Below are 20408 nucleotides of genomic sequence, written 5' to 3'. Positions count from 1 at the left end.
GCGAGCCCTCGCCCTGTCCCGGCTGCGCGAAAACAAACACCCCCACCCCCCCGCCTTCCCCCGCGCCTGCGTGCGGGGCCCGCGGACAATGGGACCCGGGGCACCCGGGGAGCCGACCCCAGCTAAGCGGAGGGGCCGGCGGGCCGCGGTCCCACCCCTTCGCCGCAACCCACCGTCCCGGCCGTCCCAGGGGGCCTGGGCGCCGCAGAGCGCGGCGAGAGCGCAGCTCTGCCCACCCCCGCTGCGGGACACTCACCCGTTCCGCAGGGGGCCGCGGGCCCTGCGCGGGGCGGCAGCGCCGGACCCGCCTGGGGAGGGGATTGCAGGCGGCAGAGCGCTGGGGCGGCTCGGGGGCGGACAGCGGAGGGCGCGGGCCGGGGGCTCGGGGGCTCTGCGGTGCCGTCGCGGTGTCGCTGCGATGGACGGGACAGGAGGCGGGGCCCGACAGCTGAGAGGATGTAAACACAGCGTCACGTGACGCCACCCCCCGCGCTCGCGGCCGCCGCGCGAGGCGAGGGAGAGCGAGCTGCGCCGCTCCGTCCCGGGCCCTGATTGGCCGGTTCGCGCCACGACCACAGCCAATGGCAGGCCAGGGCTCGGGGAGCTCGTCACCGGCCGCCCCGAGGGCACGGGGGAGCCTCGTGCGCGCGCGGCGGGGCCTGGCACGGCCGCTGCCTCCCGACACCCCCCGCCGGGCTGGGCAGCCCTGGAAGTCCCTGAAAATCCCTGCCGAATCCCGTGTCGCCGCCGCCCACTTGTCTCCCGTGGGCGGCTGAGGATGGAAAACACCGTGCTGTGGTGCGGGAGGGCCGAGCCGCGGGGGGCGGAGCGGCGGCAGGGGACGTGCGGCTGCGCCGGAGGCCCGGATTGAACAACATGCGCAAGGTGCCCCCAGTGCCCGCCCGAAACAGCTCCGCTCTCGCCTTTCTCGGGTGACCTGATGCGGTGTCTCTGCAGGGTCCAGTTTGTAGGGTCGCTCGCAGGGAGCGGTGGAAAGTTCCCTCCCCCGTACCGAGAGGGAGGGACTTGGGCTTTGTTGTTGCCGATGCTCTGAAAGATTGTTTGAAAAACTACACGAAGGCAGAAGAGATCACAGGAAAAGCTCAGAGGAATTGCTAGAAATGTTAGAAAATGTCCAAAGGAGGGTTATAAAGGTGGTGAAGGGTCTAGACGGGGAAGCCGCATGACTAGCTGAGGTCACTTGGTTTGTTCAGCCGGGAGAAGTGGAGACCGAGGGGACACCTCACAGCAGTCTGCATCTTCCCATGGGAAGTGGAGGGGCCAGCACTGATCTCTCTGTTGGAAATGATACAACTTTTCTAATATTTTGTAATGCTTTCAATTAAACATTTTAATTAGTTGTTTTAATTAATCATAGGTTGCGTGTTAAGTCTTAAATTACTTTTAGCCAACCTATATCAAAAGACTGTCATAAGCAACTTTTGTGAGACGTAGCTTGGGAAAAGTACTAAAATTGTACATTTTCTTAATGTTAACCTTGATATGCTTCAATGAACAAAGCCCATGAGAGAAAGATGTATTGTTGAAGATGGACATCTGGAAACAAGGACCATTCGCAGAAATCAGCAGATAACAAGACTAACAAAGGCTCAGTATTTGTGGCAGAAAATTCCTACCGGAGGAAAAAGATACTAAAAAAACTAAATAGCATAAGCAAAGCGAGATTGATAACCAGTAGTGGATAGAATACTAATTAATGTAATTTGGAAACAACAGTAATTTCTTTCTTTGTTAAGAATGTATAAATAGGTGAAAGGGTAATGTGTTGTTATCTGTATGGACACAGGATTTGTCTTGGCCACATGCACACCCAGTGGTGCAAATAAAGTAACACCTTGTTTTCTAACACTGAAAAGATGGTGTTAGAGGGTTCTTTTATTCCTGACAATTTTGGAGGTATTTGACAATGAGTGAAGGACCCAAGGGAATGTCATGAAGCTGTGTCACTGGAAGGCTTAAGTTGGATATTTGGGAAAGGTTCTTCACTTAGAGGTTTGTTGGGAACTGGAACAGGCTCCGCAGGGGAGTGATTACGGCACCAAGCCTGACAGAGTTCAAGAAGTGTTTGGATAATGCTCTCAAGCCCAAAGTGTGATTCTTGAGGTGGTCCTGTGAAGGCCTAGGAGGTGGGACTTTGATGATCCTTTTGGGTCCCTTCCGACTTGGGATATTCTATGAATTTGGGAAAGGAAGAAATACTGTGGAATGGAATAGAAGGGGAGTAAGTGGAAGTCGAGGCCGCGTGGGGCCCTAGTACAGGCTAGAGAAGCCCAAAGTGATGAAGAGTGTTGGGTCATCCTGAGCCCTGATCTCAGCTGAGGTTTCTCAGGCATCATCTCATGAATTTGGCCTGGAGGAATGATTAGAGATTTGGGGAGTCAGTGTGGAAAGTAGGCTCTGCTGATGTTTGGAAGAATTAGAAATTGCACAGGTGTCAGGACTTGTAGCAGCTTGGCTAATCTGTTTTTATTGAGGAAAGGAATGAGAAACACCTGCGGTCACTATCAAAAAAGGGATGATATTCACACTTGTGGAGTAGTAAGTTTGTATTCACTGAATGATCAGGCAAAAGGTGTAGTGTTTAAGGATTTCAGGCTACTGGATGTGAAAACCTGAAGATCTAGAGTGGATGTTAAACTAATACAGTAATTTAGATAACTTGGTGACATTTATAATAATAATTTACTCTGGAATGGTGTAAGCATTGAGTGTCTTGTGAAATACAGTTGAGAGGCATAAAGTTTTGAGCTTTAGCCAAAGTTTAAGTACTGGTGGAACAGGATTTCTAAATAAAAGTCCTGAGAAATGAAGGACACGAAAGCATAGCTGGTAAGAGGCCAGGAGCGAGTATGATTCTGTTTGGGGAAGGAATTAGTTAATACCTGTAGCACACAATGGTTGTAGATGGCAACAACTGAGGTGGAGATAATTGGCAACATAAGGGGGAGTTTCTGTTAGGCTATGACTGAGAAAGCATTGTCTTTTGTTAGTTGGACTAAGGAATTCAAGTAGTTTTTCAAATTGCCACTCTTACTGATGGCCCCTTGAATGAGAGGAGTAGGGGAAGAATAAACAAATTCCATTTTTACATTGAAATATGCCTTGCCCTCAGATAGTAAACTTGAATAACTTTTGCTGGCTTGAGTACTGATTTTTTTCTATTAAGAATTCTTAGTTAGATATAATAAGTGTGTATAATTCCCTGTGTATTGTATGTATGGGGGTTTCCTGTTTTTCATTCCTTCTCTTTCCATCACATCCTAAATATTCTTGTGCCTGACCAACACATACTCATTACCTGTCAGACAAGATTTGTGCTTAATCAGTATTTACTCAGGACAGACATATATGGCCATATTTTCCTCATTCAATTTTAAGATAATTTTTCAGATAGCTTTTTTTCTCTCTGTAAATTACCATGTTATGCTTGAACTGATACCTTTTTTTTTTCTATTTGCAGTAGACATGGATGTCCAGTTAGGAAGATCATTCTGCCATCTCTCTTCAGAGCTGAGAAGAAGCTTCTCAGGTCTAGCAGAAAACTCTATTCAAGCATGTACAGTTCTCCAAATCTGCTCTAACTCCTGTCATCCATTGTCAAAACAAAAGTAAGGTATGTATTTTCTGATGCAGTATGTAACTTCTGCATCTTCATGTGAAAAATATTGTCACATTATTTTAAATTCGAGATGTGCATCATTTGGGAAACCTTTGTTTTCATTTAAATGTAAGTTAATATTCTCAAAAAAAGTTTAAGTATTATGTGACAGGCCCATCTAAGCTCTGTATAAACCGACTAAGTTCAAAACCCGTGTTTCCCACTTCTTAACTGAATGAAATGAAATAATGGAACCTGTCTCTTAACTGAAGCACAGGGAGCATTCCTTCATCCTCATAAAACAATGGGCTGTGTAGGCTAAAGTGCCCCCAAATCTTAATCACTCTCTGCAAGTTTGGGTTGTTTTATTGTCTCTGCAAATTTAAGCATAATTTACTTTTTCAGTATTTTGTCCCGATACTTTATTATTTTTTCATCATAATTCAAATAAGGAAAGTCTGAACTGACTCCAGCATGTCTTCACTCTCTGCTCCTAGGAAAGGTCATAACATTCAGATGTCTAGTAAGAAAAGCACTCAAGACTGCCATTTTTTAGATAAATTTGAAATTTGCTATTGAGGTCATTAAGGTTAAGTATTTGGACTTACCTGTTACCCTAATGAGCAGAAAATTAGATATGCATAGCAATTTATAATAACTATTTCAAATAAAGATCATGTCATATATATTGAGTAGTTATGTATATTTAATTTCTTATTTATGTACAAAAAATTGTTCTTTAGACTAAAACAGCATATTGGCCTTCCTAATAATGGCAGTAGCTTAAGAGCAGAGTGGCGCAAGTTACATTCCTTGAATGCAATCCTGTTAGTATAAAGCTAACAACTAATGTGTCATTTGCACTGCTTACATTTTTTGCACGTCTCCTTAGTTAATGAAAACCATTTACATATCATTGCATTTAGGGTGCTTTGATTTGAGTCAGTTTCAACTTTACTTTCTATAGTATTGAGTAACTGTTTTCAAATATTTTCAAATGCTACAGAAAATGTACGAAACAAGTATTTTTCTTTAACATTTATTTTTAGAGCTATATGCCATTTTCTTAATTTAAGAAAGCTTAAATCTCATAACTCACTGTTATTTTGAAGCAGTGACCATTTTCTGATTCTACTTTTTTTCTGTAGTAGATGAAACCAGATTTTTCTGGCAGTTTTTCATTCTGTCTTTCCCTTTTTGCTTTGACTTTTATTTTTTAGGTGAATGAAAAGACGCTGTGTGCAAAGGCACAGAAACAAATTCTAATGTAGCTGTTTTAACTATGGATATTTATTGTTCTGTGGGTTACCTGCCATTCATTTTCCCTGCTGACAAACATCTGAAGACGTGTTTTGAATGTCACTTGACTTCTTCAACCACATTTGTCATACTAGTATCTATTTATTTAGAGATTCAGTCAGCTTGAGAAAAAATAAGAAGATGGTGGCCCTGAGGTCTAAAGAATCAGAATCTTCTTTGCTGGATGTTACTTCTGCCTGAGTTTTTAAACTGATGCTTTCTGAAGGCCAGGAAATCAAATAAAAAAAAATAAAAGCAGGATGTAGTGTTGTGTCTGCATGTAGTCCAGAAAGCCCATGTAAAAAAATCTTCCAATACAGCAGTGAAAGAGAGATGAACAAATGTGGAATATGTTATAATCAAAAAGCCATGGAAATATAAATAGATAACCAGATCCATAAAGCTAAGGTAAAATTTCTGTTTTGTCCTTAATGTTTGGCATATCTGTCATTTTTAAAATGTTTTATTTTTACATTCTTTACTCCCAGATATTTGAGTGTACCTTCTGTGGCTCTCATCTGTATCCAGCAGTCATCATGCCATTTCCAAAGCTTTATGTTAAGAAGGGAACTGGATTATACCTCACAGAGTTCCAAACCCAAGCTGAGTCCTTTCAGTTGCACATACAGAATGAATCCACTTGTAGTTAAGCTGTAAAGGACTAACTAGTCTGACTGCACAGTCACATGTTGGATTGTAACCTCCAGTCCCAGTGGGTAGTGAAACATCAGCCTGGCTCTGTAGGCTGTTGATGTGGACCTCTGAAACTGGCTACGCAGCTCTGCAGCTGCACTTCTTTCTCGTGTGGCCTGGCTGTAGAAGTAGTTTAGCTACATTTGCATGGTGCAAAATTGGCTTTGACAGGTGAGACTTGAAGATTTCACCTCTGAGACTGGTAAGATCTACATATGCAAGCTGTAGTGTTTCTGCATCTTCAACCTTGTTAATCTGCAATTTGGATAAACAAACCCAGCATAGATGTCTTAGATAAAAGTAGCTGTACATTAATCAAACTTTGAATCCAAATAATGTTTCCAAAAGCTCCAGAGCTGGTTGACTGATAAAAAAGCATCTTTAAAAGGAGTAAATCATCATTTACTACAGGCTTTGTCTATATCCCAGATTACTTCATAGAGTATTCTTGCTGGTCTTTAAGACTTACTTGCCACTTTTTCTTTTAGATCAGCCCACTGTAGCCCCCTTCAGAGAGGCAGTTGTTTATTGTAACCTCACTAAGGCATTTGGAGTTTTTAGGACTAGGGATTTTCATTGCTATAGATTTTGAAATACAGTCTTCGCAAACATGACTTGCATTAAGTAATTGAACAGTGTTACACAAGGTGTGCATCGCAATCACAGTGTGCTCCTCCGAAGCACATCAAATCAGCTCCAAATAAAATGTGTTGGGGTTTGAATTACATACATTTATTTGAGATTCCTGTAATCTATCTGTGCATCCCACCTCTCATTGCCCCATTTAAGCGGTCACAACTTTTATCAATTTTATTAAAAGAAATGTGATACAATAGTAGCAAAAACATCTTTTGATGCCTGGAGTAAGCAGGAATAGAAGTTGTAATCACCAAAGCTGATATGCCTGCATACATCTGGTTAGGAGAGTGCATGAGGCTTTTTCCTCTTGCCATAAAATCCTCTGCTAGAGTGGTGTTAGAACTCTCAGCACCCCTGGAGCAGTTGTTGGGAGTGCTCCTGGCTGTGGACAAAGCATGGCACAAAGCTAGTATTTTAGTTGTCAGAACATAAGCTGTCCTCAGTTCAGTTTTTAAAACACTGAAAACACATACTAAGAAAAAAAAAAACAAAACAAAGAAACCCAGATTTTAACTTAAAGATGCAAATAAGTGAATGAAATGAACAATGAAATTAAATGGCATCTGTGGCCATAGACATTGATCCTAAGGATGTGTCTCTCATGATCAGCTGTTTGGCCTTCTTCTGATTACTTTTCCAAATTCCTGCGTGTGCCTTCGTGTTTTTTTCTTCTGTTACGAACAAGCCTGAGGTTGTAGCAACAGAAAGATTCTAGTGGCCTGTAGTCACTGCTAAGTTTATAACCAAATATTGTTTGTACATATAACAAACTGAGCACATCTATATAATGGTTGACATACTATAAAATCTAGTCACACAATCAAATATTAAATTGTTTAGAATTTGATACTAAGACAAGTGTCTGACATTTAGGTTTCTTTTTTTTCTCCATGGCCTGTGATGGGAAAAGAAGTGTCTTCCTTCAGTATTTTTGCTTTTGACCATTTGTAAATTCTCTTAGATGTATATTAGGGTACAAAATTAATATGTAAGTAGAAAGTGTTCTACTTATCACTTCTGTCCTCCTCATCGATTGTAAACTGCAAGCACGAGACATTCTCCATGGAAATATGTTGATTTGTCTTTAGATGTAGCTGACAGTGAGTCAACAACAGACTCTTTATGTCAACCTTTTCTTAAATCAGTAGGGTGTTTTTCTAAATTTATAATGTTCTTTTTTTATAAGGAACATAGTCCTTCGAACCAAGAAAAATTATATGCAACCATGATTACTAGTTTGAAGACAGTCTATGAGCTTCCCTTGAATGAGTCATGTTGAAAGGAAGTTGCTCTATTTTGTATTTTAAATAGTAGCAAAAAAATTATTCTGAAAACAATAAATGTTTTTACTTCAATTTTGCCTGATTATGTTAGTCAAACATGAAAGAACATGTAATTTAATTTATAATGTATTAAAATTTAACTTGTAGAGCTTCTGTTCTCTATTTGGGCTGATAATACACTATTACTAGTCCTGTTACTGATAGTCAGCTGGCCTACATGTCATAATTTCAGAGGCTTTTAAGATCAACTGTTACTTAGATACCTGGTAGTTTCTAAATGCTCTTTCTTACATGTGGCTTTTATCTTTAAGTAGGAAAGATGAGGCAAGCTATCTGCATGCTGTAAATGAGTCAAAAAATGCTTGTAGTTTCGTTTCTAAGGAACTTAATATTGTGGCAAATTGAGAAGGTTAACTATATTTTTTTTCCTAAGAGAATTTAAATCTCTTAATAGAATTGAGTTGTTGGAGACATTAACCTGGTATTCTTTTGGACTGTATAAAATCATCCTTTATCAACAGACTATCAGAAAGACAAAGAAACAATTTCTTTTACAGAAATGATTGAAATTGATGTGTTTTTTTAAGTTCACATAATATAATATTCTACATTTTAAGTAATTTTTATGAGAAATGGACAAATAATACTTTATATCCAAAGGCTTACCAAGATTTGTCCTTAAGATGCAGCATGCAGATTGCTCTTTAAAGGTCTTCTAACAGAATGTAATCTTTTCTTTTAGCCTCCTCCAAACTCCTGATGCTTTCCAAAAAAAACAATTGATATTTTTCTCCAAATTTGGCAGAGGTTTAGCAGCTTTTTTTTTTTTTGCTTGTTTTTGCTTTTTGGATGATGTAATTGGCTATTATTAAGTCTTTGATATATGTGCAGATGGCTGGGGCAGTAAAAGTGAAACTTCATAACTGTGTCTGAGGTGCACATTATTTAGTAAGTTATATGAAAATAGATTGTTAGGAGAGATGTAAAACATCTCTGGAACAGATCTGTTCTCAACCAATTAATTAGAGTGCTTTCCTAGAGTCCCTTATCTGTGGTTGCACTCCACAGGTTTAAGTATATAGCAGAAAAAATTAAATGGCTTGAATATTCACCCCTGTTCTATTCCTCTGGCTCTTGGAGTAGTGGTGAGAAAGATAAAAACTTTGAGATGTTTCCTAGGTAAGATACTCATGTCAGGGAAATCAATTCATTGACTATGGCTATGGGGAACAATGTGCATTTTTCTTTTTGACCGCACAAGTCTCTCTTTGGCCATTTCTCCAGCTGTTTCTACTACCACTAATGGCAAGATGTTTTCTGCCATCTGCTATTCTCATACAAATCACAGCTAGACCCTTTGTAGTGGGCAGAGTGGGAGCTTCAGACAAAGTTTATTAAAGAAGCCCTCCTGCTGCTCAGTCACAGGGTGCAGAAAGGACTCCCTTGCTTTCTAAACTACTTCTCAGAGGAGCCTGGGTGCATCTGGATCCCATCTTAGCCCCAGACTTTGTCAGCAGTTTATGTCTAAAGGATTACATAGGTGTAATTGAACCTTTATACAACTTTATCCTGCAGGATTAAGCATGGCAAACCATATATATATATATATATATATATAAAAACATATACCTATATTCGTTATTATGGTAATGATTAGATAAAAAGATCTTAATCAGAATTATGTACTACACAATATATTACTATTATAATATAGCACACTATGAAAAAATGTTGAAGCAGTTAAGTTAAAACTATCATATTAAAGCTAGAAAAACAATTAATAAGTAGAGATTGATGTTACCCATGCTAATGACCGTGGGCAAATCTCTTTTGCTTAGCCTCAGGGAGTAACCTTGAGGGCATCCTCACTCAAGGGAGGAATCTCTGTACAACACACTCCAGGACGACACTACCGTTAAAATTTGGGACTGGGCTTTTATAGTAGTGTACTGTTAGTCATATATCTCCAGGCCAGCTGTGTCAGCTTAGCAGCTTTAGATAAGTTTTTAGTAGTATTGCTTGTTTATTCCTTTATCTGTATACTTCACCAGGTCTACCACATCTTCATGTCACTATCAGGATGACTAACTTTGGGATTGATGAGCCAGATTGGTTTCAGCAGTATTCAACACCAAAAGCAGCATGACAACCCCTTCTTCATTTACTACTGGTAGGTTTGCAAATAGGGCATTGTTTGAGTTGGTTTACCCCATTCTAGGCAGAGCACCCTTGCGCGTGCATCTTGGAAGATTACTAGCACATTTTGAAAAGTTCTGAAAAGCAGAGCAGCTGAAGTGGGAAAAAAAGAGCAAGATATTGAAGGCAAGTCTTGTAACTGAGTATGCTAATAGCGAGTGGTATACTTGAGCTGCTCCATGCACAGCTGTTTCCATGATATGCTGAATGCTTTCAGGTGCCTCACTTGTAAAAGAGATTCACTTTTGACAGGCATGATGGCTACTGAGTGCCAGGGAGCAGCAAAAGCAGGACTGCAAGGTTAAAAGTGAGCCAGGAGCTGAGAGCAGCCACAGCACAGGATGAACAGTGCCCTCATTGCCAGGGCACAGTCCAATTGCACCTGAGCTGAATAAAGCAGAGCAGGGTGGTAATAGCAATAGATCTTATGAAGAGACCATATGGCAAAAGCAAGGCAACAAGCCAGAGCAGCGATGTGGGGATGAGGATTGTAGGTAACACCTATAGGATAGAGCAGCCTGAGGCTAAATGAATCTTCTGAGGTCATGGGCTCATGTGGAGTCTTACCAGGACTACTACAGCCTCTTGGTGCATTCAACCATGATACTGAGCTTTTCAAATGATCAAGCCCAAATGGAGCTCTTAAATGACATAACTTGGCAGACCAAACTTTGCAGTGAATACAGGAGTACAGAGTGTAATAATCAGATTAAGATTGTACTGATTAGTCATGTTTAAGGTATGCCCAGTTAAAAAACGTCTTATAGTTTCAGAAGACCTTAGGTAGGCATTTGGTCTCTAATAAAAATTCTTTGTCTAACTGTTGTGATAAGAAATAGGTTTGTGATCTCTCTCATTTATTTGACCTAATGCATATATCTTAATGTGCAAGACAAGGCAAAGTAAGTAGACTGGTGCTTGTGTTAAGCTTTGAGTAAATGCCAAAAAACAGTGTTTTCTCCTTACTGCATATTGTTAATAGTGGAAGATCTTGTTAAAGCCAACTTGTTCTTGCATGCAGCTACAGGATTGAGCATTTTGCACTCCAAAATATCTGAGTAAGTGCCTAAATCTCCACCCTTTAAATCATGTGAAAGATTGTACTATGGTGAGATACTGGAAGAAGCTGCCCAAAGAAGCTGTGGATGTCCCATCCCTGGAAGTGTTCAAGGCCAGTTTGGATGGGGCCCTGGGCAACCTGGTCTGGTGGAAGGTGTCCCTGCCCATGGCAGGGAAGTTGGATTAGATGATCTATAAGTTCCCTTCCAACCCAGACCATTACATGGCAGTTCTCAATTTTCTACTAACCTAAAGAAATAAAAAAGCTAATCAAATATTTGGCAACAAAAAACTGTCAAGTTTCATAGGGGTTATTGCCTTTAACTGTTTTACCCAATATCTAATTTTTCATACAACTACCTGAAAAAAAAAAGTACATTGAAAAAACATGGTATGAGAGTGTGAAAATTACTCTGCTAAGTCTACAACTTCTCAAGTAAGATAATAGCCTAAAATCAATGGGTTGACACACAAGTCATACACAGCATTTCTTCTTGTGTGCATTTTGACCCTTCAGTGGCAAGAAAGTGTTTAGTGGACTCTGAGTTAGAAAAGTGTAAATGTTTTCTGCTAACAGTATGCTATAAATTATAACAGTGGCAGAATCTGATTCTGGAACAATTAAAATCTCATTATTATTATCTCATTATATTAAAGAAAGAGAACACAATGCTTTTATGTCCTAAATTTGTCTCTGTATGACTTAATAACCTGCTACTGAAGCAGGCAAAAATGCAATGATAATATAAACTTTGTTTTCTTCCCCCAAGGTATGAACTGTGTTTAACTGAATTGATATGCTTTTTTGCATATTCTGGGATATAATAAATTGGAATCTGCACTCATAAAAATGTATACAGTGTATAGGAAATGACATGTTAATATTAGATAATGCCCTCTATTTATTTCTATTTGCCTTTTTTTTTTTAAAACCTGTAGGTAATTTTTAGGTGTTTCAGAGCTTCACATAACCATTTCCTATTGAAAAAATAGAACTCAAAGCTTATTTTAGATCACAGTTAAATCTAGCTGTGTCAGGTAAATGTGCATAGTTAGATTGTGCCAGTATCAACTTAGATCAGTGAACAAAGTTTACACTTAAATCTCACTTTGGCTTCCATGTAGTTGGTAATTGCAAAGCTCTGCTGATTGAACACTGCTGTTCTCTAGAAAGAATGCTGCAGAATAGAAAATGAAGCTCAAGGACTTTCCTTTTTGTGAGAAAGCATAGAAAGGAACAGGTTGCCCAGAGAGGCTGTGGAGTATCCTCCTCTGGAGATGTTCAGATGTTATGCAATTCTGCATAACATGCTAGGGAGAACCCTGTTTGAGCAGAAAGGTTGGACTAGATGACCTCCAGTGGTCCCTCCCAACCTGACCCATTCTGTGAAAGTAACTGATACTTTTTCTTGATGTACTTTTTTTCACCTGAATAAACTTGAATTTTTGGCATATAATAGCAAACTGAACCCATAATGAACACAAATTTAGTGATTAAGACCTATAAATAGAATAGCATCCAAATAGTTTCAAATCTCTGGAGCCACAGAAGCCACTAGGCACTACCTAGAATGTAAATAAGCACCTAAATAAGCATTTAGCTAAAACTTGTATGACAAATTAAATTATTTGGTATACAACTGAGTTCATGGTGTTTCTTCAGATACATCTGTATTAAGGGTAAAATTCCATAGATATATATGTAAAAAATAGGTATACAGTACGTGCAGTGGCAAAACAAAAACACCCCACACAACTCAGACTATTTAATCTCGCTCCACTTTGTTCATACACATCTTTTAACATTACAAAAATTAGATGAAGGCTACTGCATTGCTCTTTGTATCTTTTATGATAGTATTCTGCCTTCCAAAAGTTTCCAGAATCTTTAGATTAATTTTTAGGTATATAAAAGAAAAAGAAGTAACAGTAGTTTCCTGAACATCAACTGTGAAGAGGAGAGAGTAGAAGCATCTTATTTGCTGGAATAATTCACAAGGAACAGATTTTAGAAAGCCACAATGGAAGATGCATCATAGATATCTAAGAGTTTTTCTGAATAATTTTACAAATGTCATACTTTCTTGGATTCTGGTTTAGGATTTTTTCTTCTCTGTTATGACACAGAAGCAGCTTTAGACATTGCTTAATCCAACTTTATCTCAGATCCTTAAAAATTTCTGTGAAACTTCTTGCTTGCAACTTTTGGGCCCTTTAGACCTTGACTGTCAGAGTAGCTTCAATTCCTTGTGTAATGTGGGTATGCTGCTGTTGCAAGTTCATCTAGTCAGGTGACCCTGAGGCTTTTTTCATGGTCTTTCATTTGGTGCTATCTTTACTATCATTGACATTAATAAAGTCAGTGTACTACCTTTCTTTATTCTGACTTTCTACCCTGCAGGGGTAGGCACCGAGAGTCCAGACTGTAATAAGTACTTGATTTGTGACTCAGAGCTGCAGGGGACTGTAATGTCTGAAGACTTAGAGTTAGAGGATGAAATATACTCTTCACTCTTCATTTCACAGAAAAAAGAAAAGACGTGGAAACATAAAGGTAAGGACCCAGCATTCGAATAATGTTGCCATCTTAGTGAGTCATGATGTAAACTTTTGAGCATGCTAGGGTGTAAATCTGATCTGCTATAACCAGTTTCCAAAATTTCAAACCAACTTAATACATACATTTTATCTGAAGCCATAACAACTTTAAATATATATATATATATATATAAAAAATTAACTCTGATAAATTTATTTCTTGCGGGCTATTATTTAAACACACTCTAAATATTCTTAGGGTTATTCTAGCACACTTTTTTTTACAATAGTCACACCGATCAGTAACATCCAAAGATGGTGTTTGTGCAATAACATCCAAAATATCTTCACTTTTTCATCTGCCTAGTCACAGAATGTAAATCCTTTAGAGAAGGCTGATGTCATTACATGGGTTTATTACTGCATCCTATGTAGTTTCTGACCTTAGTGATGTAGTCATCCTTCTGCTGACAGCTCTTCTGATTTTGGTAAAAAATTACTTTCAGAAACACAGTTCATTAGTTAGAGCAAAGGAAGGGGGGAGTTATGTTGCACTACTCATAATTGTTATTAATTTTCAATGAGCTCTTAGATCTGTCAAAATATTTATATTTAATAACAAATTCTATGAAATACCTTATTTATGTCAGCAAAATATTGAGGAAATTTTATTAAAATGCTGCAGAGAGATTTGTGTTTAGTCAGCATCCAACTGTTGTTCTCCCGTCTGGGATGTTAAGACCAGAGAGCTTGATTTCTTTAGATTATTTTTAGATTATTTTTCTTTGAAGTGTAATACAGCAGCATTATAGTGCTCACAGAACCCAAAAGCTCCTAGACCTGAAACACTACAAAAAGGCTGGGAAGAACCCACAAACTGGTGGGTCTGTGGGTTCTTCCTCCTTCAAAAGGAGTTCCTTCAAAAGGAGTTCTTCCTCCTTCAAAAAGAAGATAGGCTCTGTTTCTCTAAAAAGACTTTGCTCTGCCAATCAATTCATGTAAGTAAACACCTTTACCCATAGAGAAAATAAAGGTGTATGGCCTTCATCATTTTGGCTCACTTTTGTTCTATTAAATACCGAAGACTTTAACGGAAGCTGAAGGATAATTTTTAATACAATTAAATAACAGTGAAGTAATGATACTTTTCATTCCCATAGCTTTGAAATGTAAAGATAATTATATTCACAGATCTCTGTAGAATAGGCATGTATCATTATCCTTAGAGTACAATGAAGTACAGCAAGGTTAAATAAATTTCTCAGAATTAAAAAAAAATACTCTATTATAGAATAGTACTCTAATTTCTTGTCATCTTGTTCTATTCTGTTTTCACAAGATCAGCCTTTATTAAGTTGTCATCTGAATCACCTTTAGCAAGTTATACCCATGAAGAATTTAAATGAAAGGCTTCTAAAGTTTATTTAGGAAATTAACTCTCAAGCCAGACGATAGAAAAAGCATTGCACTGAGGATGAGTTTTATGAGATATACACAGTTTAAAGTCCTTGACATACTGCTTTGTTGGATGCAAATTTCTTGTGGACTTTCTTTTCATGACTGAAACGCTTACAAAAACAAAACCCAAAATGCCATGATATAGGAGAAATAGCTGGGTTGTGGTACTGCTGGGTTCCTGTAAGCAGAACAAATATCCTGCTGCTGTAGGGAACCTGAAATACTGGTAGCATCCTCTGGTAGCTTTTGTACTACAAGCCCCATATTTTTTACAAGGTGAAGAAGAGTGATCTGTAATTCATGACATGCAGGGACAGAGCTCTTGGCTTTTCTTTGGAACCTCTTTTACTTGCTTGTGTCTGACTATGGGGAGTTGGGCAAAACAGGGATACCCAGCATTTTTGGTTTTTAATTCTTGATGGATCTCACCAGATTTTGTAGACTTCAGGGTGAAATCACTAGAAGCAAAACAGTCTCCTGGCAAAATTATATGATAGATATTCAGTTTAGGCAACTTTCCAAGAAAAATAAGGCTTAAATTCTATGGTTTTTTCCTTTGGGGAAAACAAAACAAAAAAAACCCAACTTTAATATTAAGCTGTATAGACAATATGGGGTTCCTCAAGTGAGTAAAAATTAACAATTTCTGCTTAGATTTGTCTTTAGGGGTATGACATTTGGGTGAGTTCAAAAGCTGTTTTCATGAGTTTTTGCAAATATCTTCTACAGCAAAATTTAGCTGCTTTCACCAGCCATCACTGCAAGTTGCCAGGAAAGTGTCAGAATTCTTCTCAGTAAATCAGTTTCTACAAATTTGTCCCAGGTAGAAAAAACATTTGCAAAGAAAATGAGTCTTATGACTAAAGGAAAAAAGTAAAAAATCTAGTGATGTGGAAGGAAAAATAGTCTTCTTGCTGAAGGGTATTTAATTTTATCTTTGTAAATTTTTAAGATTATTATTTATATCTTTGTAGTAAGTTCTACTGTTTACTGACCTTATAGTTGGTAAGAAAACATGATTTATGACCTCCAGAATATTTCTGTGATAGATGAGGATGAAAAGATTGCTACACTCTCTGAAAGAGAATTTCTTCTGTTTCTCTCCAATATTTTCACTGCCTATTTTGCATCTTATAGATTATCAAGCTCTGTAGTCCATGCTTAAGTAAGTCCATACAATTGCACCTTGCACCCTGAAAACAATTGGTGAAAATCAGTTATTCCTTCAAACACTGAATGCCACTAATGAGGCGTACTGCTGACGAGTGGACCTCAGCCTCAATTGGTAGTTCAATTTTAGGACTGTAAAAAAAAGCAAGTAGTGCTTTTCTGCCAGTGGCTCCAGATATATTACAGTTCTGTTAGCAGACTGCATGCCTTGAGGTCTTAACACTCTGCTGTTAGAATGCCTGGTACTGTAAGGAGAGGAATGCCTGGTACTTTAGAAAACACATAGACCATGCTTGAAAGGTCTCGAAGATCTAGTCTGAAGTTCAAAGGAATGCTGCATTCTTAATACATAGAGGAATTGTGATGCTGCGTGTGCATCTCTGTGGAATAAAGCTCTCTTGTGTGGATTCTTATTTTGGGAAAGAGTTTTTTTAGTAGATTTAAGAGAAAGCTTGGTACAAAGAAGAAAAGCATTACAAGCTTACACATTGCTTGGAAAGCATTTATTCTATAAGAACACAATTTAATAAAAAAAAAAAAGGCTTTTTTGGGGGGGATTTGTCATATCAAACTCTAATGTAACAGACCTGACTCCAGAGTCTGTTGCAAAACCTCTATTGCTGGACTGGCTTCTGTCAGAATCTATGTGGGTTTTTCCTGCAAACTTATGCAGTAATCTTTCCATTTTCAATTTGTGCACAAGCCCTAACTCAGAACTTGCAGTCCTAGGGCTAGTCAAGCTTCTAAGTCCACTGCTCCAGGGACTTAGTGAAGGTCATTCAGCATCTTTGTCTACAAGGCAAACTAGGATGTGTCACAGATGGGAAGGAGAAATATCTAGACATTGCTGTTCATTTAGAAAAGGATTGTGTCTGCAAGCATAATGCCATTAATTTTCCTTCTCAGAAGTTTTCTAAGTAAAGAAATGTCAAAAGGCAAAACCCTGAGGGAACCGTTCTGGTATGATTTCTTTTATATTTAAAGATAGTGTTCAAGAGAGGCAATACACTTGTTAAAAGGGTAGGTGTTTTATATGAAGTGAAAAATGGAAGACATTCTGTAAAAGACTTAAAAACAAATTCATCACTTCACACATAAGGCTATCTAGAGATGAGATTTTGGCACAGCGTTTGAGGATAAATGGCGTGTCTGTTTGATCAAAGGAGTGTTTTGAGATTAGCTGAATATTAAATATGTAAATATACTCGCCTCTAACAGGTGTGTTATTGGCAAGAATGATCAAAGTATCCTTTCAAATCTCTAGACAGATACTAAGTATGCATCTTCCCATGTTAAAAATTGTATTTTTTTTTTTTTTTTTTTGCTTTTTAAAGGAGCCTCATCATCTGCTCTCCCTGGGGAAAAAAAAAATCATGCTGACAAAGACTTCTTTTGAAAAGCTGGAAGAGGAACATTTGCTGTGATATATTGATCCTTTGGAAGCAGCTGATAGTGGCGAAGCCCACTCCATCACCTAGGAGTCTGACAATCCTGGTAACAGGCTGGCCAAACGACGTGAACCTGATTTTTGCATTGCTTACATCCCTGTGCTAGCAGCTGTTATCATAGTATTAGCCTTCTGTAGTCCTCATGTAACCTCTTGAGCCCAACTTATATGGGCTCCATGCTCTGAGACTACCTGCCAAATATTTAAAAAAAGAATCATCATCACCTCTCTCTTTCTATTCATTTTCCACCTGGGGAGAAAATAGCTTGATTAGTTTGGGTGATGATAGGAAGCTGGAGGAAATCCAATCATGATTTTTCAGTGTGAAGGGTTTATTTCCTTTCATTTCATTCATTTCCATTCAGCTGAAGGTAATGAGGTTATGCAGGTCTGATTTCAAAGGGCACAATTTTGAAATGATGGGTTTTGCTTAGGTACATTATAGCTTTAAATTGCTGATTTTGATGAAGTTGCATAAACTGGAGTATAATGCAGTTTCTTTCCCCCAGAGATATGGCGGCTCAGCAGGGAAGATATGCAGTGATATTTTTTCTTTTTCTTTTTTCTCTCTCCCCACTAAAGTGCACAAGAACAGATCTGCTGAGTAGGAAGTGCTATTTTTACATAATCACTTTTCAATCCAGATCCTCACTGTAGACATTTTGAAGAGACCAAACTAAGCATCCTAATAGTCACTTCTCCAGCTGCAAAACTGCATAGAAGAAGCTGTAGTGTAGGTCATTTAATAATTTAATAGTCTCCTCTTTATATAATTCTGCTGTCAACTAGCTGAAGTATTTCCCAATAAGTGTTCTTCACATTTCTGGGGTTAACCATCCAGAAATTCCTTGTTTACATACAAACAGCTTATGATTGCCAAAAGAGATTTTTGAAATGTAGGTATCTAAAAAAGAATGTAAATGTGGTTATTTTGTTTTGAAAATTTTTTAATTTACTGGGATGCATTACCATAACATCTGAGTATCTAATTTATTCTCATAATCAGCCCTTTGAGACAGGGAAATATTATTATTGTTATCCTCATAATTCAGATGAGAAGTGTTTTGCTTAAAGCTATCCAGGACCTGCATAAAAGAGAAGGGAGATAAAACCGTCTTTCATATTTCAATATGAATTGTTCAAATTCTAATGAAGTAGCAAACATGATTAAAGTGCTTGTTTACAAGTTGATGCAGGGGCATCTCTTCCTTGACCATGAGAGTGACTCCTATCCTCTCACCTCTTTTTTTTTACTCCCTCCAGTTGCTCCCTATGACCAGTACTTCTTATTCTTTGCACCAATATTAGTGAGAGCATATTTTACCCCATATGACTTAGGCTAAATTTCTCTTGCTATAATCTGGGATGACTGTTATTCACTCCCTTCTATCTACTGTTTATCTAAAGAAAAAAACCCAATTGTGTCATAAGCAAAACAAACAAAAAATAACCACCCAAAACACATTCATAAGTCATAGACCTGATAAGCATGTAGTAACATTAACAATTCAAAACACTTGTTGAAAGCCATCCTTTTGGTTAAGAGAGCATAACTTTTCAATAAGTTAATTACCGATTTAGATATGAATGAAAATTTACCACATGCATACTTAATCTTTCTTCATAATTTCTGCAGAAGTTTTTACATAAGAAACTTTGGCTCACATGAGACAAATTAACTTCTTTTTATGCCACCTGGGTTTGTGATATACAGTTGACATAATAGAAAAAAGGGTCAAGCGTCAGCAAAAGCAGTAAGAAATAAAAGATATTTTGAAGGCTTCCTTCCATCCCTTCCTTCCAACATGAAAAAGAAGATATTTTTCCTTATTCCTGAGAGCAGTCTCCTTGACTTTGATAGCTCAAATTTCAGAGCACCTGCATAAGTTTTTTTAGCAGCATAGCACGGGACTGCAGTGCCCATATCCAGACGTGGGTTTTGAGCCAAGTTCTAGTTCAGTGACTTACAGACTTTGTGGGTAGAAGTCACAGTCTGCTTAAACTCAAAGCAGTTTTTGTTTGCATTAGAGACTCACAACTCAAATACTGTCCTTATTAGCCTTAGAGTTTGAATTAATATTGCCCCGTAGTTTCTTACTGATATATCTTCTACCTATCAGGACAGCTGTTCTCAAGACTAATTAGCCTTTGCTTCCTAGCACAGTCAGTCCTGTTCATAGAGCAGCCAAGATGATGCTGAAAGTTGAGATCATTTTAGGATTAGCTGGACAAGGCTTTCTCTCATCTATGACCAACAAAGTGTTTTGCTGAGTTCTAAAACAAGCAGAAGGAAAATGTACACAAAGTGTCAGTGAGTCATTTGTGGACATGCCTCTGGGCATTTTTCCTTTTCTCAGAGAGGCATTTTTCCTCTAATCCACTGAAGCAGAAGGAAATAGTATTTTAATTTTAGGACTGGACTTAAATGCAAACACTGTACTTTTAAATCTTAGATTTATGATATACATATTAATAAAATATGCCAGTATTCAAATAAGGAAGCAAACCCACAATGGATGAACAAGCAAGTCAGTACATCCTACCCGGTAATGATATGCTGAAAACACCTTGAAAATGACCACATGGGCTTCTGCTCTCTAAGCAATAGATGTAGGTCACTGCACACCCCTGCCTTGTAAAGAAACAAATAACTATTATGCTATGTTTACATTCTAAGTTAAGCAGTCATTATAAAGTTAAGCAGTCATCTACAAACTTGGAAAGCTGGATGCTTTGTATAATAAAAAGATTTAGCTGCTATATTCTTTACATCCTAGTGTAAAAGTAAGTTCCACTGAAGAAATTATTTTCCATTCTTCCTATTTGATGACTTAGGCATATTTTAGATTTTTTTCTTTTCTTATATAACGAAGTTTAATCAGCAACTTCAATTCAGTATTTTTGTAAAAAGAAATGTATTATTTTACATAGTTTATTCAGTAATCTTTAGTTTTAATGCATTTTAGAAATACGGATGATTCCAAACTTTGTCTGCTAGGTTCAATTA

At 38.2% G+C, this 20408-nt stretch overlaps 1 protein-coding gene and 1 long non-coding RNA gene across 6 annotated transcripts in view; one reads left to right on the top strand and one right to left on the bottom strand.

The window, feature by feature from the left end:
- PCMTD1 (protein-L-isoaspartate (D-aspartate) O-methyltransferase domain containing 1) overlaps positions 1 to 353 on the bottom strand; it is a 41943-nt gene extending 41590 nt beyond the window's left edge. The window contains exon 1 of the mRNA XM_017831727.1: positions 257 to 353. The gene's annotated coding sequence lies outside the window, so the exon portion shown is untranslated. The remainder of the gene's footprint in view (positions 1 to 256) is intronic.
- Positions 354 to 627: 274 nt separating this feature from the next.
- Positions 628 to 20408, top strand: part of LOC108506017 — a 39209-nt gene continuing 19428 nt past the window's right edge. For 3 of the 5 annotated variants that reach the window (XR_001877655.1, XR_001877656.1, XR_001877658.1), the window contains exons 1-6: positions 628 to 885; positions 3482 to 3634; positions 4840 to 5326; positions 9585 to 9703; positions 13190 to 13342; positions 17289 to 17448. This is a non-coding gene — a long non-coding RNA (uncharacterized LOC108506017). Of the gene's footprint in view, positions 886 to 3481; positions 3635 to 4839; positions 5327 to 9584; positions 9704 to 13189; positions 13343 to 17288; positions 18079 to 20408 lie in introns of those variants that run through there. The other 2 variants (XR_001877654.1, XR_001877653.1) reach the window with 2 other exon arrangements.

This window comes from Lepidothrix coronata, unplaced genomic scaffold, assembly GCF_001604755.1.
Source record: "Lepidothrix coronata isolate B3197 unplaced genomic scaffold, Lepidothrix_coronata-1.0 Scaffold6, whole genome shotgun sequence".
Taxonomy (NCBI): Eukaryota; Metazoa; Chordata; class Aves; order Passeriformes; family Pipridae; genus Lepidothrix; species Lepidothrix coronata.
The sequence above is the reverse complement of the archived record's forward strand: the minus strand, read 5'-3'. Positions and strand labels throughout refer to the sequence as shown.